A 15583-nucleotide genomic window follows, 5' to 3' on the forward strand; every position below is an offset into this window, starting at 1 on the left:
TTTTGGAGATTAATCCTTTGTCCATTGCTTCGTTGGCAAGTATTTTCTCCCATTCTGAGGGTTGTCTTCTTGTCTTGTTTATGGTTTCTTTCACTGTGCAAAAGCTTTTAAGTTTCATTAGGTCCCATTTGTTTATTCTTGATTTTATTTCCATTATTCTAAGAGGTGGGTCAAAAAAGATCTTGCTTTGATGTATGTCATAGTGTGTTCTGCCTATGTTTTCCTCTAGGAGTTTTATAGTGTCTGGCCTTACATTTAGGTCTTTAATCCATTTTGAGTTTATTTCTGTGTATGGTGTTAGGAAGTGTTCTAATTTCATTCTTTTACATGTTGCTGTCCAATTTTCCCAGCACCACTTATTGAAGAGGCTGTCTTTTTTCCATTGTATATTCTTGCTTGCTTTGTCAAAGATAAGGTACCCATATGTGTGTGGGTTTACCTCTGAGTTCTCTATTCTGTTCCATTCATCTACCATTCTATTTTCGTGCCAGTACCATACTGTCTTGATCACTGTAGCCTTGTAGTCTAGTTTGAAGTCAGTAAGCCTAATTCCACCAACTCCATTTTTCCTTCTCAAGATTGCTTTGGCTATTTGGGGTCTTTTGCGTTTCCATACAGATTGTAAGATTTCTTGTTCTAGTTCTGTGAAAAATGCCATTGGTAATTTGATAGGGATTGCGTTGAATCTGTAAATTGCTTTGGGTCAGATAGTCATTTTCACAATATTGGTTCTTCCAATCCAAGAACACGGTATGTCCCTCCATCTGTTTGTGTTGTCTTTGATTTCTTTCATCAGTGTCATAGTTTTCTGCATACATGTCTTTTGCCTCCTTAGGCAGGTTTATTCCTAGGTATTTTATTCTTTTTGTTGCAGTGGTAAAGGGGAGAGTTTCCTTAATTTCTCTTTCTGCTCTTTCATTGTTAGTGTATAGGAATGCAAGAGATTTCTGTACGTTAATTTTATATCCTGCTGCTTTACTAAATTCATTGATTAGTGCTAGCAGTTTTCTGGTAGAATCTTTAGCGTTTTCTATGTATAGTATCCTGTCATCTGCAAAGAGTGACAATTTTACTTCTTTTCCAATTTGTATTCCTTTTATTTCATTTTCTTCTCTGATTGCTGTGGCTAAAACTCCAAAACTATGTTGAATAATAATGGTGAGAGTGGACACCCTTGTCTTGTTCCTGTTCTTAGAGGGAATGCTTTCAGTTTTTCACCATTTAGAACAATGTTGGCTTTTGGTTTCTCATATATGGCTTTTATTATGTTGAGGTAATTTCCTTCTATGCCCATTTTCTGGAGAGTTTTTTTTTTTTTTTAATAAATGGATGTTGAATTTTGTCAAAAGCTTTTTCTGCGTCTATTGAGATTATCATATGGTTTTCATCCTTCAGTTTGTTAATATGATGTATCACATTGATTGATTTGCATATATTGCATTCCAGGGATAAACCCCACTCGATCATGGTGTATGATCTTTTTAATGTGCTGTTGGATTCTGTTAGCTAGTATTTTGTTGAGGATTTTTGCATCTATATTCATCAGTGATATTGGCCTGTAATGTTCTTTTCTTGTGACATCATTGCCTGGTTTTGGTATCAGGGTGTTGGTGGCCTCACAGAATGAGTTTGGGAGTGTTCCTCCTTCTGCTATAGTTTGGAAGAGTTTGAGAAGGATAGGTGTTAGCTCTTCTCTAAATGTTTGATAGAAGTCACCTGTGAAACCATCTGGCCCTGGGTTTTTGTTTGTTGGGAGATTTTAAATCACAGTCTCAATTTCCGTACTTGTGATTGGTCTGTTCATAGTTTCTATTTCTTCCTGGTTCAGTCTTGGAAGATTGTATTTTTCTAAGAATTTATCCATTTCTTCCAGGTTATCCAATTTGTTGGCATATAGTTGCTTGTAGTAGTCTCTCATGATCTTTTGTATTTCTGTGGTGTCAGTTGTTACTTCTCTTTTTCACTTCTAATTCTGTTGACTTGCATCTTCTCCCTTTTTTTCCTGATGAGTCTGGCTAATGGTTTATCAATTTTGTTTATCTTCTCAAAGAACCAGCTTTTAGTTTCATTGATCTTTGCTATTGTTTTCTTTATTTCTTTTTTATTTACTTCTGATCAGATCTTTATGATTTCTTTCCTTCTGCTCACTTTGGGGTTTTTTAGTTCTTCTTTCTCTAATTGTTTTAGGTGTAAGGTTAGGTTGTTTATTTGAGATTTTTCTTGTTTCTTGAGGTAAGACTGTATTGCTATAAACTTCCCTCTTAGAACTGCTTTTGCTGCATCCCATAGGTTTTGGGTTGTTGTGTTTTCATTGTCATTTGTTTCTAGGTATTTTTTGATTTCCTCTTTGATTTCTTTAGTGATTTCTTGGTTGTTTAATAGTGAATTGTTTAGCCTCCATGTGTTTGTACTTTTTACATTTTTTTTCAGGTAATTGATATCTAGTCTAATGGCATTGTGGTCAGAGAAAATGCTTGATACGATTTCAATTTTTTTGAATTTACCAAGGCTTGATTTGTGACCCAAGATGTGATCTATCCTGGAGAATGTTCCGTGTGCACTTGAGAAGAAAGTGTATTCTGTCATTTTTGGATGGAATGTCCAATGAATATCAATTAAGCCGAGATGGTCTAATGTGTCATTTAAAGCTTGTGTGTCTTTATTTTCTGTTTGGATGATCTGTCCATTGATGTAAGTGGGGTGTTCAAGTCTCCCACTATTATTGTGTTACTGTCGATTTCCCCTTTTATGGCTGTTAGCATTTGCCTTATGTATTGAGGTGCTCCTGTGTTGGGTGCATAGATATTTCCATTTGTTATATGTTCTTCTTGGATTGATCCCTTGATCATTATGGAGTGTCCTTCCTTGTCTCTTGTGATAGTCTTTACTTTAAAGTCTAATGTGTCTGATATGAGTATTGCTACTCCAGCTTTCTTTTGACTTCCATTTGCATGGAATATCTTTTTCCATCCCCTTACATTCAGTCTATATGTGTCCCTTTGTCTAAAGTGGGTTTCTTGTAGGCTGCATATAGAAGGGTCTTGTTTTTGTATCCATTCAGCCAGTCTGTGTCTTTTGGCTGGAGCATTTAATCCATTTATATTTAAGGAGATTATTGACATGTGTGTTCCTATTGCCATTTTCTTAATTGTTTTGTGTTTGTTTTTGTAGGTCTTTTCCTTCTCTTGTGTTTCCTGCTTAGAAAAGTTCCTTTAGCAATTGTTGTAAGGCTGGTTTGGTGGTGCTGAATTCTCTTAACTTTTGCTTGTATGTAAAGCTTTTGATTTCTCCATCAAATCTGAATGAGATTCTTGCTGGGTAGAGTATTCTTGGCTGTAGGTTTTTCTCTCCCAGGACTTTCAGTATATCCTGCCATTCCCTTCTGGCCTGCAGAGTTTCTGCAGAAAGATCAGCTGTTATCCTTATGGGTTTTCCCTTATATGTTATTTGTTGCTTTTGTCTTGCTGCTTTTAATATTTTTTCTTTGTGGTTAATTTTCATTAGTTTGATTAATATGTGTCTTGGTGTATTTCTCCTTGGGTTTATTCTGTATGGGACTCTCTGTGCTTCTTGGACTTGATTAATTATTTCCTTTCCCATGTTGGGGAAGTTTTCCACTATAACCTCTGCAAATATTTTATCAGACTCTTTCTTTTTTTCTTCTTCTTCTGGGATGCCTATGATTCGAATGTTGGTGCGCTTAATGTTGTCACCAAGGTCTCTGAGACTGTCTTCCGTTCTTTTTATTCTTTTTTCTTTTTCCTGCTCTGTGGCAGTTATTTCCCCCATTCTATCTTCCAACTCACTTATTCGTTCTTCTGCCTCAGTTATTCTGCTGTTTATAGCATCTAGAGTATTTTTAATTTTGGTTATTTTGTTATCTATTACTGTTTGCTCCTTAGTTCTTCTGAATCCTTATTAACTGTTTCTTGTATTTTCTCTATTTTGTTATTGAGATTTTGGATCATCTTTACTATCTTTACTCAATTCTTTTTCAGGCAATTTTCCTATTTCCTCTTCATTTATTTGGTCTTGTGTATTTTTACCTTATTCCTTCATCTGTGACATATTTTTTTGTTGTCTCATTTTCCCCACACTTTGCATGGGCAGGATTGTGTTCCTGTCCCACGGGGTATTTGGCCTGAGGTTTCAAGCACTGGAGTTTGTAGACTGTTGAGTATAGCTGGGTCTTGGTGTTAAGGTGAGAACCTCTGGGAGACCTCACTTTGATGAATATTCCCTGGGATCTGGGTTTCCCTGTTAGTCCCATGTTTTGGACTCAGAGCTCCCACCTCAGGAGCTCAGGCCTGACCCTGGGCCTGTGAATCAAGATCCCACAAGCTGTGTGGAGCAGGAAACCAAAAAAAGTAAAAAGAAAAAAAAGTAGGAGAACAGCAGAACAATAGCAAGATAAAAAATATAAGAATAGGAAACTAACAGATGTGTTAGAAAAAATTTTTAAAAAAAGATGGAGCAACAACTGGAAGGTAAAACAACTGCAGTAGCTGAGGCGAGGAGGTGGGAAGAAAAAAAAGGAAAAAAAAAAGCCAGAAAAGGCCTTGGCTGTGGGGGTGGGACTTAGACAAAGGGGGGTGGGGTTAGGCAATGGGCAGGGCCTACACTTAGAAAAGGCCCTGGGGATGGTGGGGAATGGGGCTTAGGCCCAATGAGGCAGAGGGGCCCAGGAATGCCTCTGTTCCTGGGGGCAAAGGACCAGGTCCAGGTACCCAGCAGGCTCCCTGGGCCCGAGTTGGTGGGAGAAATGCTAGGCACCTCCCCTAGTGCTCCAATCTCGGAGGGTCACTCTCCCTTGGGTTCTCTTCTTCCTCACCCCCCCCCCCCCATTCCCTTGGGACCCTCAGAGCTGGAGGGGGCACTGGAAGGCAGGAGACCAGACTCTGATGCCCAACAGGCTTCCCAGGGCCAAATGGGCTAGGGTAACGCCTGTGGCACTTCCCCAGATCTCCCAGTCTCATAGGGTCCCTGTCTGCCTCTCTTCCTCTTCCCCACTCTCCTAGGTCCCAAGCAGCTGGCAGGGGCCCTGGAGTGTGAAAGACCAGGTCCGTGAGCCTAGTAGGCTTCCCAGGGCTAGTGGGCAGGGGAAATACCTTCCCCGTCTCCCTTGATCCTCCAATCCCAGAAGGTCGTCTCCCCTGCTTTCCTTCTACACCCCTAGGACCAGTGAGATCTAGAGAGGCCCTTGGAGGACGGAAGACCAGGCCTGGGGGCGCAACAGGCTTCCTGGTGCCAAGTGGGTAGGGAGATTTCCCGCAGCATCTCCCCTGATCATCTGGTCCTGCACGGCCCCCCCCACCACTGTCGGCCTCTCTTCTTCTTCTCTTCTCCTCTCCTCCCTCCCTCCCATGCCTGTATGACCCACTCAGCCGGAGAGACCGAGGGGCCAGACTTGGGAGCCCAGCAGGCCAGCCGGGCCCAAGTGGACAGGGGAAAGGTCCTCCGCACCTCCCCTGGTCCTCTGCTCCTGGAACGTCTCACCACCTGTCTGCCTCTCTTCCTCTTCCCCTGCCAGGCTGCAACATCCCCAGGATCAGCACGTCTGGGAGGGGACCCTGGAGAGTTGGAGACCAGTGGACAGCGGAAATGTCTTCCACTCCTCCCCCGATCCTCTGATCCCAGAAGGTCCTTCCCCTCTCCCGCCTCTCTTCTTTTACCCTCACCGCTTCCCTCCTATACTTCTAGGACCAATGGCCCGGAGGGGCCTTGGAAGGTGGAGGACCCGCCCAGAAGAAATACCTGGCGGCACCTCCCCTATTCTTCTGACCTGGAGAGATCCCTCCCCAACCCTGTCCCCCTCCCTGCCACGCCCCCAGGACCCTCGTGCCAGAGGGGGGCCCGGAGAGTGAAGGACCAGGCCTGGGAGCCCTCTCGCCTCCCTGTCCCCCCATCTCAAAGCCCCCACCCCCACCTGTCTGCCTCTCCACCTCCTTGCCCCTCCTCCCTCCCTTCCACACCCCCAGGACCCAGGCAGCCCAGAGGTGGCCTTGGAGGGTGGAGGACCCCGCTGGGGAGCTCAGCAGGCCTCCTGGCCTCGGGGGAGGGGGGAAGGAACCCAGTTGTGGTTTCGGATCTCCCCAGCCCCCAACAGTCCCTCCAGGCGGGAACCTCCCCCCTCACCCAGCCACCCCCCAGGGGCGCCGGTCCTGTCCGGCTTCCCCTTCCCCGCCCCCGCTGACTTCCCCCAGGTCCTACCCAGTTGCTCCGGGGTTCCTGCGGTCTCCTTGGGCCTCAGGTTCCCGGCCTGCCTCTAGCAGCCTATCTATTTGTGGGGAGACGCGATCTCTGCATCTTCCCACGCCTCCATCTTGACTCCACCCCTGGAGGGTTTTTTGCCTTTATTTTATATAATTGTTATGTCTTTTGATGAAGTGAATGTTTTACCATTATGAAATGTTCCTTCCTGATAGTGCTTTTTGTCTTAATATGTACTTCTCTGACATTAATATAGCAACACCAGCTTTCTTTGGGTTAGTGTTTGCCCAGTATATCTTTTTCTCTTTTTTTACTTTCAACTTTTCTATTACCTTATGTTGTTAGATGAGCTGCTCATAAACAACATATAGTTGCATTTTATTTTTATAGCATGTTTATCTTTTAACTTGAAATATCCAGTCCATTTACATTTAAAGTAATTACTGATATATTGGAGTTTAACTCTACCATCTTATCATTTGCCTTGTTTTTGTCCTATTCTGTTTCTTCTTCTCTTCTTTCTTGCCTTCTTTTGGATTGAATTTTTTTTTTTTTTTTAATTTTTTGGCTGCACCGTGCGGTATGTGGGATCTTAGTTCCCCGACCAAGGATCAAACCTGCACCCCCTGCATTGGAAGTGCAAAAGTCTTAACCACTGGACTGCCAGGGAAGTCCCATGGATTGACTGTTTTTTATTATTCCATTTTTAAGGACTGCTGTGTTGGAAGCGGCTCATACTGGCTCAGGAGAGCCAAGATTGCCCATCTCCGCCCAACTCCATGTTCAGTAACCTCTTGGTGGCTTGACATTGGCTGTGGTAGAGCATTTATACCATAGAAAGTAGCAAAGGCTTCAGATTAGGGCTTTTGTCCTACAGAGAGCTGGTCATTAAATGTTTAACAGCAACCAGTGATTAGTACTTTCTCTTCCTGGATAATGCAAGGGTCTTAGAACACCTTAGCTCCTTTGTTATCCTTCTCCACAGTTATATGCTCTTCTTGTCATGCATTTTATTTTATTATTATTTTTAAAATATTTATTTATTTTTGGCTGTGTTGGGTCTTTGTTACTGTGCATGGGCATTCTCTAGTTGCGATGAGTGGGGGCTACTCTTTGTTGCAGTGCATGGGCTTCTCATTGCGGTGGCTTCTCTTGTTTCAGAGCGTGGGCTCTAGGCGCGTGGGCTTCAGTAGTTGCGGCACGTGGGCTCAGTAGTTGTGGTTCTGGCTTATTTGCTCTGCAGCATGTGGGATCTTCCTGGACCAGGGATCGAACCTGTGTCCCCTGCATTGGCTGGTGGATTCTTAAGCACTGAGCCATCAGGGAAGTCCCTTGTCATGCATTTTAATTCTATAATTAATATCATGTGTTTGCCATTTTCTGAAGTTCCTGTGGGATTGTTTCTAACATGTTGTTTTGACTGGTTCTAGTTTATGTTCTTGTACTCTTATAGTCTTGGTTACCAATGTTGTGTCTAACATTTGATTTTTAAAATTGTGTAGGAATAATTTGAGACCTAAAATGATTTTATGTTTGCCCAGATAAGATTTCCATTTTCATCTTGCCATGTGCCCAAGGATGTCAACAGTCTGGAATCACTGTTATCTAATTTTAGAATTTGAGATTTTCTGGACACCCAGATGGCTCAGAGCTGGGCTCCAGTCCTTGGGAAGAATGTTCATCTTCTAATTCACCCTTATTCCTTGTGTCCCAGCCCAAAGCACAGGCGTGGTGGTTAATTTTATTTGTCAACTTGACTGAGCCATAAGATGCCCAGATATTTGGTCAAACATTAATCTGGGTGTTTCTGTGAGGGAGTTTTTGGATGAGATTGACATTCAGATTGGTAGACTGAGTAAGGCAGATTGCCCTCCATAATGTGGGTGGAGCTCACCCAATCAGCTGAAGACCTGAAAAGCACAAAAGGCTGACCTCCCCAAATAAAAGATAATTCCTCCTGCCTGACAGGAGGAATTGAACTGGAACATTGGCTCTTTCTGGTTCTACAGCAGCTTCTGGCCTTCAAGCTTAAACCAGGACATTGACTCTACAGATTTTTTGCTTGCTGGCCTTCATAATCATGTGAATCAATTCCTTATGATAACTCTACATCTATCTACCTGTATATCTTTTTTTTTTTTTTTTTTGGGCACACGGGCTTAGTTGCTCCGCGGCATGTGGGATCTTCCTGGAGCTGGGATCGAACCCATGACCTCTGCATTGGCAGGCGGATTCTTAACCACTGCGCCACCTAGGAAGCCCCTCTACCTGTATATCTTTATGACTACCTACCTACCTATCTATCTATCTATCTATCTATCTATCTATCTATCTATCTATCTATCTATCTCCTATTGGTTCCATTTCTCTGGAGAACCCTAACTAATACAGCAGACATTTACCAGGACCCTCATTCTTGGAGGGCCCCAGACTCTGACTTTTGTCTCTGTGGTCATGATAGACTGTTAAAAATGCTGCTCAGACTGTCAGCCACTTGTACTGGAATTAGCAAATAGCCCTTGGGGTAAAGCAGTCCTAAAATGCTGAACTCACTCTCTGGTGTTTTCTCTTGGATATTGACCTGGTAATCACTACTTTACTAGTTCTCTCTTAATTTTGAGTAGATGTTTTCTGTATTTTGCCCACTTTCTCAGTTATCATTAGTGGGAGAGTTGTCTGTCTCCCTAGTGCTCCATTACCAGAATCATTTGGTAAGTAACCATTTTTTAAAAATTATCATGTTTGTAATTTTTATTTTGCTAAATCCTATTGCACTAATGATACATCTTTTACACATTATTACATTGCTTATTTGCTTTGTGGTACATGTCTGTTGCAGGTTAAAGGGAGTATTTAATTCTCAACAAATATAGTATAGTGCATGTCATCATGTACTGCTCACAAATGTAATCACTATGGAGTTCATTGTTTAAATAATTAGGTAATTAGCGTTTAAAATGTTTATATTATGCAGAAATGTTTGGAGAATTGTTTTATAGGTGTTTAGAAGGGTTTTAGTGATATTTAGAGAAATTGGTTGGAATTTTTGGACAGATGGTGAATACATTCTTATTTTCTCACTTAAAATAGTGTAATGTAGGCTCCTTTGATCTTAGAATTGTTTTGGGGAATGGATTAACCTGGGATGGCTATGTAGTTCTGTTGTAGCATATAGCATACCTCTGATTTTGTGTACTTATCACATATATATTTGTGGCTGTTTCTCATATCATACTCCCAAATGAAGATGTTGGCGAAAGTTGAGTAATTCCATACCTGAAGGGAAATTAACCGGCTGTGGCAACTGTCTTGACAGATGGAAGTGTAAAGCAGTGTGGAAAGGTAGAGACCGGGGTCCTTCAGGTTGCGTTAATTCCGGAACCTGTGACTGCAGGGCTTGGTGTGGAAGACCATTAGAGATCTCTATTGCTTGCACCACTGTTGGCTCATGTGCCGCTACCTGCCACCAAGGACACTATCAGCAGGTCTTCCCCACTCCCACCCTCCACTCCCACAGGCTCTCCCTCCCCTTTATGCCTAACTCCTACTTATCCTTAAGCACCAGCAGAGACACGATTTCCTTTGCCTTCCAGGACTCTCCTGTTGCATCCTGTACCTACCCCCACAGTAGCCTTTCTAATTGCCAAACCTAATTCTTATAATACAGGTTCCCCCTTGGTCTAAATGTCTGGTTACTGTTTTGATGCCTATATTTAAAAGTTGGTTTTTTAAATGTGTGTAGAAAAAAGTGTTATGGAATCAATGCTCCAAAGCCTCAAGATATATTTTTCATTAGCCTAAGCCAGGGTTCAGGGTTCAGAGGAGAGAATAGTCCCTTATAGTAGCCAGCAAGTGTCCTTCTAGTCTTATGATTTTATCATAACTCAAGGTTGGCCTTTTCACAACAGATTTCCAGCCTCAGTTCCTGGTAGCTTGTGGGTGGAAGGGCCAGGGGTTTTTGTGATTGCTGGAAACACCCAAAGTTGTGCTCCGTGGGGATGACCTAGAACCTGCTGGGTTCCCTACGAGGACCCAGGAGTGGTTCCCATGTGAAAGGAGGAGGAAGATAATTGGTGTATGTACCTTAAAATGTATCTGGGATTTGCTTTAATCAGGTGTGGGAAGATACACAGAAGTAGAAATGATTGTCATGAAGAAAGAAGTTTATACACTCACAGACCCATCCCTAGAAGCAGGAGGCACAGCATGACATGCCACTCAGGGCCATGTCGGGAAGCCCCAGGGTTGGTCAGGAGCAGAGGGAGCAAGGGGAAAGCATGGGCACGACTTTCATTGTGGTTTCCATGGGAAGGAATGGGCGAGGCAGGGTGAGCAGGCTTAGGATTGGCTAATTTCAGCATCTGTGGCAGAGGGGCTGTCCTTAGTTGTCTGGTACCTGGTCCTGGGATGATTAGGGCAGGGGAATATTGCCTCGCAGAGTACAAGAACTGGATAGAGGAGGTGGTTCAGAGTGTGGGCTCCAGATTGGTTAGTCTGTGTATGAGAGCCATTTGCTATCCCTAAGAACTGGCCAGCCCTGGGAGAGGCAGTGTCTCCTCAGCCAGGGAGGCCCCAAAATGCCAGAGCTTCATGAATATAGAAAATAAGGAAATATACTTAATACAATGAGTGATACAAAATTTAGCAGCTTTGAAAGCTACCCCAAAACATTTAGCAAAACCATGTAGTCTTTGCTCCATTTACTCTACAGAACGTGGCGCCAGTGCCCTGATTTCAATCATAATGGATACCGATTAATATTATTATTCTGCAAGACTATACAGGGACTTCTCTGGTGGCGCAGTGGTTGGGACTTTGTGCTCCCAATGCAGGGTGCCAGGGTTCAATCCCTGGTCAGGAACTAGATCCCACATGCATGCTGCAACTGAGTTCACATGCCACAACTAAGGAGCCCACAAGCTGCAACTAAGGCACCTGACTGCTGCAACTAAGACCCAGTGCAACCAATAAATAAATAAAACAAATATTAAAAAAATTTTAAAAAGACTATATAGATTATATCCTTTGAGGCCTTTAAGCCACTCTGAAATTTCATGTCCTTAGGCAAAAATAGCATGTGTGGTGAAATGAAATCCATTTTCTTATAAATACTGGGTCAGAAACCTCACCTCGTCTCCTGCCCCAAAGGATTATTTCTATCTCTGCATTAACTGAATGGTCTTGGGCAAGTCACTGAGCCTGTCTGCTTCTGGGCCCCCACGCTCCCCAGCAAAGTGAGGAGCTGCTCTGGAATTCTCTGAGTGTGGGGAGACCACAAATGGACTGTCCTCCAGGACACAATGATGAGGTCTTACAACCTCACGGAATGCACCTGGCATCTCTCCAGCAAGAGGCTTGCTGTCGTCAGCTAGTGGACTGACAGCCCAGCAGAGCCTCCCCTGGGAGGTCAAGTGTCCTACGGAATGCTGGAAGAAGCTTGGTGAGTGTCTCAGTGCCAGGCATAATGGGCTCCGTGCCAAATCATCTTATTTAAACTTCACATTCCTACGAGGCAGATGCTGTTATTATTCCTCATTTAATAGTCGAGAAAACAGAAGGTAAGATAGGTTAAGTTGCCCAAGGTCACACTGCTGGGAAAGTGGAACCCATTTCTGTCTGACTTTAAAGCATAAGAACTAGACTTATTTTATGTAATTACAGAGGGGAAGACTAGATTGAAATAAGGGCAAAATTGAGGAGACATATTCCAACTTAATACTGGGTGGGACTTCTGAACCATGGTTGTCAGCCAAAACTGCAATGGGCTGCCTTTTTTTCACTGAAAGAGTTAATGTTGGAGTACCGTTTTTTTCAGGGATGCTATGGAAGGGAATCCAAAACTGGCTGAAAGTTGGACTAAACACTCTCCAAATGTCCCTCTGAGCCCTAAAATTCTAATATAATTCTAAGATTGTGTGATTTGGTGTCTCCCAGAGAAATCACATACAGCAGTTGGAGACCCCACCACCAGAGGGCAGCGTCTTCACATTTGGTGCATTTGCACTGAAGGACCCAAACCCGGTTCCCTCCTGAGCTGCCTAGAGAGCACCAAGTTTAGAACCATCACAAGCGTGATGTGGGCCTGTGTGAAGACGGAGAGGGATCCACCACCAGAATATTTATATCCCTTCCAGCCTGAACAGTGATTTCTGTCTGCCAGTGCACTGGAGAGAGGTCACGGTGTTAAAATTCAAAGGGAAGACCCCATTTCCAGGAAACTGGGGAGACGTGTGCTCTGAGGGCTGCTCCCTCTGCCCCTGCACCCTAAAGACAGTGAGAGGAACAGGGTCGAGGAGTAACAGAAGGTGACGAAGAAATCCCGTCACACTTGGGAAGGTGGAAGGACCCAGGAAGAGAAGAGCAACTTGGAGGGACCGTGATACCTGCCTTCCATTCAGGTTGTTCTGCAGGGTCCTGCATGTGAAAACCAGGGTTGGCTAGTGGACTTCACCAGAGGGCAGGGCTCAGCCTGGTTTCAGGAAGCGCTCTGTGCAATGTCAGGAAGCACTGCCTTGGGAGGCATTAACTCCACACGTATATACCGTATTTACTGTGTTCCCCCTTCAGGCCTGGCGCTGTCTTATTGCTGAGAAACAGCAGTGAATAAAACACACAAAATACACTGTGCCTGCCCTCATGGAGCTGACCTGCCCACGTCTGAGCATCTGGGGAGATGCTGAGGCAGGGAGTGGGGGGCCTTTGGGTCATTAGCCTGGTTGGATCCTAACATCCCTTCAGGGGATCCTTTAACTATCTCAGCTTTACGAAACCTAGTTTGTCTTCATGTCTCTGATACACCCGTTCTCAGTTTGCAAAGAACCTCACCATGACTACATAGTTTTCATGGTTTCCAATACACACAAGCTTGTGAATGAGGACATAGACACAACAGGACTCTGATATACTATAAAAATTGCCTTTGGATTTGGAAGTCTCACTAATTCTTCACTTAAAAACAATCTCCAGTCAGTCTGTTTTCCATGTTTCTTTTATTTAAGATGCATGGGGACAAGGTATTTAAATTGTCCACATGAGGAATTACTTCTAGAGAACAGCCAAGTCCCACAGACATTACATATTCCGTCCTTGACATGAACATATAGGATCTCAGCTAAATCAGACCCACCGTTACTGTTATCCAAGTGCTTGACAGCTCGATGCCATCTCAGAGAAGCCACGCTAATTTAAATTCCTCTAATGGCTGGGTATTTACATCCCCAAGCTCATCGCCCCCCCACAGCTATCTTTATTCTTTTGCACCTGTCTCTTTCTGGCTTGCACTTTCCTTTGCATAGTAAGCAGTCTCAGGATAGACCCAGTATTCCATTTTTCATATATTTTTCCTCTCAGTGGTCTGCCATTGAGAACTGTACCACCCTGGAAGAAAAAAAGAGAGAGGGTGAGAAGATCCTTGTGGGCCAGAGCTGGAAGTTCTGACATCTTTGCCCCCTTCTTGCTAGAAAGACAGTGCTCTGAGGTGCCTGGGCTGCTTCTGCACAGGTTTCCTCCTCATAACAGACACTACCAGGTCATACCTGGCTCATTCTCTGCTAGGTTGTAGGGTTTAGGGACAACTCCTTTGGGCCTGGCATGCCCAGGTAGGCCTGAACTCCACTGAGAGGGCCAGAGTGCAATACCGACTCCCTCTTGCAAGAGCACTGGAATTACAACTAACTGCTGAACAATCATCGACAGAAAGATACTGGAACTCACCAAAAAAGACACCCCACATCTAGAGACAAAGGAGAAGCCGCAAGGAGATGGTAGGAGGGCCTCAATCGCGTTGAAATCAAATCCCATAAATACTGGGTGGGTCACTCTCAAACTGGAGAACAGTTATACTGCAGAAGTCTACCCACTAAAGTGAGGGTTCTGAGCCCCACATCAGGCTTCCCAACCTGGGAGTCCAGCAGTGGGAGGAGGAATCCCCAGAGAATCAGACTTTGAAAGCCAGTGGGATTTGACTGCAGGACCTCCACAGGACTGGTGGAAACAGAGACTCCACTCTTGGAGGGCACACAAAAAAGTGTGCTCACCAGGACCCAGGGGGAAGGAGCAGTGACCCCATAGGAGACTGAACCAGACCTACCTGCTGGTGTTGGAGGGCGGCCTGCAGAGGTGGGGGGCAGCTGTGGCTCACTGAGGAGACAGGGGCACTGGCAGCAGGGGTTCTGGGAAGTGCTCATTGGTGTGAGCCCTCCCAGAGTCTGCCATTAGCCCCACCAAAGAGCCTGTAAGCTCCAGTGCTAGGTAGCCTCAGGCCAAACAACCAACAAGGTGGGAACACAGCCCCACCCACTGGCAGACAAGCGGATTAAAGTTTTACTGAGCTCCGCCCACCAAATCAGATTAAAGTTTTACTGAGCTCTGCCCACCCAGCCCTACCCACCATCAGTCCCTCCCATCAGGAAGCACCCAGGAGCCTCCTAGATAGCTTCCTCCACAAGAGGGCAGACAACAGAATCAAGCAGTATCAGCAGTATTTCCTTCCGTGGAACTGAAAACCACAGCCACAGAAAGAGAGAGAAAATGAAAAAGCAGAGGACTTGGTACCAGATGAAGGGACAGGATAAAGCCCCAGAAAAACAACTCAATGAAGAGGAGACAGGCACCCTTCCAGAAAAAGAATTCAGAGTGCAGTACCCTGGGGTGCAGTGCTCACCATGCACTTGTCTGCAGTGTCTCATGAGGGGCCAAGAGGCTTGTTTTGCCATCGGATGTGTCTTCCCAAGAAAGAAAAACTATTACTCATCACATCCCACAAACGGATTTTAAAAATTAGCAAGATTTCCTCATGGAGATTATGGAATACTTGCTCCCAACAGGACCCTTCACACCCACCCCCACGCCTGTCCCACCAGCTATCTCCCACCCCATCCAGCCCTCAGCGCCTCTTCCTGACCCCTCTTCCAGCCCTCAGTGCCTCTTCCTGACCCCTCTTCTCCAGTCATGCTGTACCCTTGTGCACATCCCACCTCTGCACTCTTGCATGTGTTGGGCCTTCTATCTGGAATTCCCTTCTTTCCCTGTCTATCTGGTGAGGGATCCATTTTATTTATTCTTTTTAATTTCCATTCTATTATTTTTCAGTTTTGTTTGTTTTAATTAACATCAGAAATGAATACTTTTATGAAATACACTGACCATGCACTTGGATGTCATGGCAGTATCAATAGCTATCAAAATTTCTAAAAGCTTCCTCTCAGTTTTTGCAGTGGGGACCACCTGCCGAGTGGCACTGCTCTACACTCTTGTGTGGGTCATGTCCTCCGTGAAGCTGCTCCCCAGCCATCTCCGATTGAACCATTCCTTTCTCCCCTGGGATCCCCTCTCGTGAGATGCAAACACTGCAGAACATTCGCTCACAGCCTGT

Source organism: Hippopotamus amphibius, chromosome 9 (genome assembly GCF_030028045.1).
Source record: "Hippopotamus amphibius kiboko isolate mHipAmp2 chromosome 9, mHipAmp2.hap2, whole genome shotgun sequence".
NCBI lineage: Eukaryota > Metazoa > Chordata > Mammalia > Artiodactyla > Hippopotamidae > Hippopotamus > Hippopotamus amphibius.